This window comes from Amphimedon queenslandica, unplaced genomic scaffold, assembly GCF_000090795.2.
Source record: "Amphimedon queenslandica unplaced genomic scaffold, v1.1 AMPQUscaffold_13442, whole genome shotgun sequence".
Lineage (NCBI taxonomy): Eukaryota > Metazoa > Porifera > Demospongiae > Haplosclerida > Niphatidae > Amphimedon > Amphimedon queenslandica.
This window is the reverse complement of record NW_003546322.1, coordinates 131,616-140,048: the sequence shown is the minus strand read 5'-3', so window position 1 is coordinate 140,048 and position 8,433 is coordinate 131,616.

Below are 8,433 nucleotides of genomic sequence, written 5' to 3'. Positions count from 1 at the left end.
GTTTGCCAACAGACAATTGTACCAGTCATAGTGGCCGCTTGTGTGACTCTTCACAATATTTGTGAAAGGTTTGGCAACAATTGCCAAGAGGATTGGATGGACAGCGGCATGGATACTAGTACTACACCACCAACTCAAGCCAGTAGCCTTATACTAAACTCCTGTAGCACTACAGCAACACAATCTAGAGCACAATCCATAAGACATGCACTAACAATTCACCTAAATAAGCAGTAACAGTCATTCAACAATAATTATTACTTACATCTATATTATTATATGTATAGCTAGCTCATAATAGTCTTTTACCCAGAGTTATACCAAAAACTATCATGTACTATTCTTTCTGTCAAAAAGTGACCACGTATTAAAAGTGACCATGTGTCATAAAGGCATTATTTAGAAAAGTAATGGCTAGAGAGAGATGCCGAGAAACAAGCCGGAGAGAAGTGAGACTACCTGGTCTAGAACGGTTTACAGCTAGGCAGTAAAACAACAGCAAGCTAGACAATCAATAATGTTAAGAAAATGGACTGTTTATGGGGTAAGTAATTATCATAATTATAATAGTATTATTGTTGTTATATCATACAGTGTTAACTATGATGGGTATTTTAAATGTGGTGGGTAATATGGTTAGATATAGTCATACGATTGGTACGGCTGGTGCTGTTGTGGTGCCATTCGTTCCATCATGGACATAATTCGTCGTACATTTTGATTAGCTTTTCTTCTCTTTCATCTGCCTTTTTTCTATGAACATCAACATTTCTGCCATATCGGCCATTCCTGATCTCTGTCTCTTTCTTGTGTGTCCTAAAAATAGTTACATTGATTAATTTATATTGATAATAATAATTATTATTATTTATTACCTTTTTTAGGTGTATGCATTTCTGCGACTTCTGAAGCACCCTCTTGTTGAGCAGCCAAAACTGCATTGCCAGGCTCTATATTCTTCCCTGGAATGCTAAGTAGTTCTGAAGAGTATTCCACTGTACCTCCTGCAATGCAACTGTTCTGTACTGTACCTTGAATTACACAAAAGGCCTAAAATTTACAGAGCGAGGCAGTCTTACCTTCATCATCAGTGTTAACGTCATCTTCGGTGTTGATGATAATAGCAGACTCACTACTATCGATGAGTACAGGTGGCTCAGTTGCTGCTCCGGTGCCCAGAATGAAATCAAAGCAGTCATAAAAAGGACAATCCTTTCTGTCTCTACCACTTACTCTATTTCCATCCTTCATCTATATATATATATATAGTTACATTTATTATGACTAACAATAATCTCCACCCTTACTATTCACCTTTCTATATTTAGCAACAAGTCCTTTGATTTTAGTTCTGCAATGTTTCCAATCCTTGTTACTATAATTATTGCTAGCCATTTGTGACCATAATTGACAAAAGGCACCGTATGGCGGGTAGTGAAAGTTGTCTTTATTGCCAAATAAATCCATTTTCCTGAGCTCCATTTATCATAAAGTTACTCCACAGGATGGAAAAAGTTACTATGTAACTTTTGGAAACAATGACTGTCCAACAGAGCACTCACAGATTGATATTTACCATTTTAATGATAAATTTTAAAATCTGCCATAAGGTACCTCTTGTCAATTATGGTCACATTTTGTCTGCTATTTCCATATATAGAAAGCAATTTCTGACAATAGGGATCTCATTAATGTTGTGCTTGACCATTGTGTCTTTCCAGCTTTCTACAAGGCATTTGGTTTCTTCTGCACTCCTGTACGAGGTCATTTTTGCATGCAGATGTTTGCTTTTGTTTGACGGTTATAGTACCCGCGCATTATTATTATTATTGTTTGCGTTTCGTTGGTTACAATTTCACGGGGAAAATCAAAGCACATCAATCCGGATCAAACCACCTCAGGAGGTGAATTGCTTGCAATTCGCATTGAAGCGCTTTATTTGGAAAGCGCCCCAGTGTGAACACGATTAATGCACATCAATGTGCATTACTTTGGCCAGTGTGAAAAGGCCTTTAGAAACAAGGGATGTAACTGCTCTCATTCATTGGCTTAGTTTAAAGTTTTTGTGTGGTTTTCCTCCCTATTGTAACTATTCAACAAAGCTGCTTAATGCCTTTTGTGTATACTTTGAAGCTATAAGGAGACATCTGTGTGCCACTGAAACAAGTGCTTTTAATATATAGAATTTCAAAAACTTTTCGCACATTATTGCCCTCTGGACTACTCAGACATCAATGAGCAGAAATCTGTTAGTGCATGTATATAACAGGCCTTATTTGTAGTGAATCTTACTGTTATCTGTCACATACCCCAACAAAAGCTTATAAAACAATTAAGTATACAATCACCTTAGTTTATGAAACTGACGAGCAAACATGGATCATTTGAACACAGGCAGCAACATTCATGGTTACTTTGATCTTGTAAGCAACAAGTTGCCTAGAAAAAATTTTCTATTTTTGGCAACATGTTGCATACAATATCAAAATAACCACGGCTAGACAAGTGTTTTGTGTGTGAAGGCCTTATTATACTAGTTCGCACACAGTCATTAAATTCAGGGGTTATCATAATAAGAAACAGTGTGATTTACAAACGGTAATTGTCAAAGGGGCTAAATAAATTCTTATGCGTGGATCACGATGACACAATCCAACCCAAAGGGAAACAAATCCCTTACTTACCGCAGTAACGCTTCACTGATTCCAGGATTGGTATAATAATAGCTATAGACGGCGAAAGAGCTGATTCCTTCTATAAATACACAAGACAGCAAGTTGATGCTGCTTCGAGAAGCATTGACTCAGATGACTGACTTTTCAGGTGATCACCGAACAAGTGCACAACTGTGCATGCTCAGACTTGTTCCTTAGGGCCATGAACAAGTGCGCATTTATGTCAGTCTTTATCATTGCATGTAGCCACATAAATGATTGTTGCGACACGCCTATTACCACACCCATATGCAAGATAGCCAAATCCCTGTGGACGGTAGTCAAGGTCATAGAGAGGGTCGTAGTTGGCCTCTGAACTGGCTTGCCAGGACAGAGGGAAAGGGAAGTATGATTTGAGGAAGGTGAAAATTTGTAGAAAGAAGTGGTTCATATGTACAAAGATGTGTTGCCGGCAGGACTGTAGACTCCGAGGGTCTCACTCTACTGTTGGAAAGAGAACGCTGGAGTCGGGATTTCGTTGATATTATCCTTGAAAGTGTACCTAATAAATGTGTTTCACAAGTTATTTTATGGCAACCAATCACTTAGTAGAAAGAAAGGGTGAGCTGGGCATAAAATTAATTTGGGTAGGCTTATATATAATCTTTGGTTTGGTATTTTTAAGCTTGAAAATGTCAGCATACCATGTATTATTTCATATTTTACTGTGTAGCTGGTTTTGTTTCGTGACTTCAAATTTTCGCTGTTGAGGAGTTATTTTTAGTTGTGGTTTGCAAAATTTTGTAAATATTTGTTTGATTTTGCATGAAAATTAATTCCACATGAAATAGAACAGCTATGTGGTATGTAATGTAATTTAAACTAATGTCTGGTTATCAGTAATTTTTATCTAGTCCAACTGTGCAACATCAAAGGCACTGAGTTCAGTAAAGAAGATATTGAAGCCTAGTGTTGCTTGTAAAACTGAAGGCATTATCTAAACTGTTTCCATTATTGAAGCCAGTTTCTTTCCCTAAATCACATGTATTTGATCCATTAGAGCCATGTCTGGTATTAACTGCTCAAAGGAAAAAAAAAGTTTTAATTAGTCGAGTTAAGCACATTCATCAGAGTAGAGACTGACGCTCATTTCCTCCATCTGTCATTGCTTCCCTCACATTATTTACAAAATCATTTAATCCTCTAAGCAGCAAAGTTTTGTTATATCCCCTATCACATTGGCAAGCTGGACAGCGTTTGTTAGGTGCCTCAGGACAGGAGTACCATTGATTGACACATGACTCACATCCTAAAATAACTTTACAGCACTTAGTTATAATAACTGGAGGCTTCAGTGGTACCATCAAACAAATTCTGCATTTAAAAGCATCACGCATAGCACCAATAAATGCAACTGGGACATTACGTGACTGACATAAATCCATCACACGCATAACCGAGTCTTTTAAAGTTTGATTTTCATCTACTAACCCATCAATTTTATCTTCTATACAAACAACACCTTTCTTCTGGGGTTTCTCTATAACAAGTTTGTCATCATCATCAGAGTCTTAGGGAAATGATCACTTCTTAGGAATTGAGGACTTTGCACCTAGCTTAGTTTCATGTTTTGTTATAGCATAAATAGCTCGACGTGGTACTTTCCAAAATGATAAACCTATAAGCAAACAAAAATTTACTTTATTAAATTATATAGTATTGATTACAAAGCAAGAACTTTGAATGGAGGAGACACTAATTTTAAATTAAAAAAAGAGGCATTGTTGCGAAGCCCACAGATTCCTCCCATTATTCATTAACATTTTAAAAACCCATACGAGTGCAGCCTCGGTGAGTTATGAGGCATTCCACAACAGGTGCCATCCGCCCATTATAGGTCTACCAGAAATACATAAATGATTTATTAGCAAACAGACATTAATTCAATAGGGGGTACGTATCACCCTCTGGCTGCGGGCTCACACTTAACAAACCTTGGGTGGAAGTAGTATGCTCTAGAACCAAACCAACCACTGTAACAAAGTACATATGAAGGTCCCAATCTTTCTTTCACTTCTCTGAGAATATATGTAGCATTTGCAGTAGACTCCTGGACTTTGACATATAACTGCTGTGTAGTAGCAAAAGACGGCTTAAATTTTCCATCCCAGGTCATGTGAGCTCTTAAAAACTTCACCCATAAAGTTGGGTCCTTTCTGAAACAGAAGCTAACACGGACCAAAAAGTTGGTACAGCCACTGCTCTCTTTGGTGTACTACTTGATAGTGTTTGCAATGATGTGATATTGTCAAAACCACCCATACCCTCCACAACGAAAGTAGGGAACTGGGGCAATCCTTGAAAGGATCCATCAAGCTCAGGAATCAAGACACGGTCGTTGATATCATCAGACAGCCACACATCATTGGGGCTTACGTTGAAGACTCTTTTAATATTTACCGTCATTACTTGAGACACATTCAAGTCTAGACACCTCTCATTTTTCCTCAAAGTAACACGACCAGTAATGCTCCCAACTTTTGCAGTTGCCATTTTGATCGTTGCATGTGCACACAATCAAGAAGTAACACAGCCACCGTACCCCCTGCATGAAATATGCACAATAAATAATAATAGAGCTAGTAATAAACAATGATTGTTATACTGTATAAGAACTTATTATTCAATGCAAGCATAAGAACACTATCCAAAATTTATTGATTGGGAGTTACGAGTATAATCATTTATTATTTCTAAACTAATTGTAATGTCGTCAGTAGCCAAATGAAATATCAGGGACTTCGCTGTTCCAAAGATTTGCTGATTTCAATGAAACGTACTAAAGCCTGAGAAAATTTACTGTAGTCGTCATTGACAACAGTCCAGTAGAAAGGTTCAAAATTGGGAAATTGAGATTTAAATGTATATTCTCATTGATGAACAAGGTTGTTATAGTTATGTAGCGGGTCATAGCCAAAAGAACTGTAGTTTGTCAGACGTGATCCAGTGGCTTCCAATTGTTGAACAGCAATATCTGTTTCAGGAAGGAGAGTTTGGCTAATTCCTTGAACATTCTTATTGGACTCGCCACGCTTGCGTAGGTGGGTACTAAGCAGTTGGGTTTGTCAATCTGTCATTCTGTCCACACAGTTTAATTGATTTGTAAAAAAATTATCTTTTTGTCTGAGCAGTCTAGCACTCTATTTCTTCTTCTGGCAACAGATAACGCTGCTTTCTTTGATGTAGTTATGCTCTTGTAGCATCCCATGGCACCAAAAGCTATGAACTGCTAAACCAGGGGACCTCTCTTCAGGTGAGAGCTCGTGTTTCACTCTACAGGGCTGAGATTTGCTTCAGAGATAGAAAATACTATCTAACAAAACACAAAAAGAACAATTTTGTCCTAACTTCGTTGTTTGTGAGTTACAGTTGCTCAAATTTTTTGATTTAGCCTCTTTGAGAATTTTTCAGGCGGCACTGGGGAAAGCAGGAGCAACAAACTCTCAGTCTCTTTTAAATATCTAAAAAAAATTTCTAAGCCAACTCTTTCTTGGAATAGAGCTTCAGATGCTAAAATAAATTTCAGCTTTTCTTCTTTCTCCTACCCATGTGCCATGATTTAGTTAGTTGTTGACCACACCCATAGCTTATTTTAATTATCATTATAACTATGCAGTCAATAATAATACTTTTTTCCATATTGCTTAAAATATCACAGTACAAGTAATACATATCACTCAGGTGAATTCCAGCAGGCGAGTCTATTGCACCATAGTGCTTCATTTAGATGCATTCTTTGATCTGGAATTCCTTTATTTATAAATTATTCAACTAATAACGTAACAAATTCTGCCCAAAACAAACAACAATAATAATTACTGACATACAATGCAATCTTAATATTAGATGCATAAGAATCTTATTATACAAATGTTAGCTAATGATACTAACCAGGTACTGAACGATTGTTCCAGGCACACACATCATCAACAACTGCTTCATCCAGCCTACTGGTACAACAGATAGCTTTATCTTGACAAAACCTTTCAATAGTTCTTAAACTGAGCCCTCTAACATGAGGATAGAGCTGCTGGAGGTGATGGCAGACTTGACAAAGACTCCAACACTTTTCTACTATTAACTTACAAACTGTGCCCTCAAGTTTCATGTGTTCCAAGAAGCCCTCCATTTAAACTTAATCTGTAGTAGGTATAAACTTCTATAAGGTCTTGTCCTTCAATAAAAAACCTAGCATTATACATTTTGCATTTTTACATTCACTGTTGAATCATAGATGGTTCAATCAAGAAAAAATAAAAAATTAATTTTCAATAATAGTAAATTATTAAGAACTATGATTGGTTTATTGGAAGAGACATATTTCCGGTTAACCATTCAAGTACTAATTTGAGTGTTCATCTTTAGATTTTTGATTAATTTTCAAAATGCACAAATTACATGGCGGGAATATACACGGACCATTATGAACTTCATTGCTCGTTCTGGGACTTCTAATGTAAAACCTTGGAGTTTTTAGATAGAAACCTTTCGCCTCACCCCCTCATTAAGTATGCAGAAAGTATATTTAGCTGATTATCTCTGTAGTTGTTCATTCAGTATTACTACTTTTATTCTTCAAAACAAGTAATTGTGCATGCCTACCTGCTAATACCAGACAACAGTCAGAATTGCACTGATAACATACCGTATTTTACCATCTAGACCCCAGGACATTTATTATTTTCAAGGACCTCTTTCCTAGGTGCTTCTTCAAGCTAGGCGTTTATTTGAGCTCAGGCATTTATTAATGAGATCCATGTGTAGAGTAAACATTGCCACACCCCTTAATTAAAAAAACGGCTGCCGAGTTGCATGTTGACAGTGTTGCTAGAAGACATCATGTTTATAAGTCAATCTGGATCCCTGTGCTTGCTGAGGAGTTTTTAGTGGAGCCAGAACACGGTAACGAACAGGACAAGTATGCGGTATTTGTGAAGAAAGACAATAAAATTGTAGGACATTTACCACGCTCCTCTCGAGTTTCATCATTCTATCTGAGTCACCAAGGTAAAATAGAGTGTGATTACTTGAAGAAGAAAGCTTGGGCTTGGCTTGGAATTTCTTGTATATACACATTTATTTTTATTGTAATTATTGATTATACAATATTATTTAAGATGTAATGTAAATTATAACTAAAAAATCAATAATAAAGAAATGAAATCAATGTTAAGTGATAATAGTGCAGTATTTATTTTGTATCATCTCCTGTTTAATCATCATCGTCCCTAGTTTCTTTACGTCCGTCGTCATCACAATCGTCTATTAGCATTTCATTATTTTCTGTTTCCTATTCATTTTCATCTGAAGCAAATGGGTCTTCTTCAGTTTCACCATTGTAATTGAGAAAGCAATCAATTTCCTTTTGCAGTTTATCTCTTCCACCATGACATGGCTGACTGGGTTTGAAGCAATGTACCTTGTCATCCTCCTTCCTATCTAATGGCATGTTTATGGCGCAAGAAAGGAATGATTTCTTCACAGTTTCAATAGGGACAGCGTCCCAGGCAGACTTGACCCATTGACAGACCAGAGTACAACTTGGTGGTTTAAGATTAACACCTCTGGTATATTGATGAGCGCTTGGTTCAGCTAACCATACATCATGTTGACTTTACATATGAGCCTTAAAACATGCATTCCAAGCAGTGTCGGCTTCCTGAATAGACTTTGTACATCCTTACAGTATCAAGTTTCAACCAATCAAGCTCTACCATCG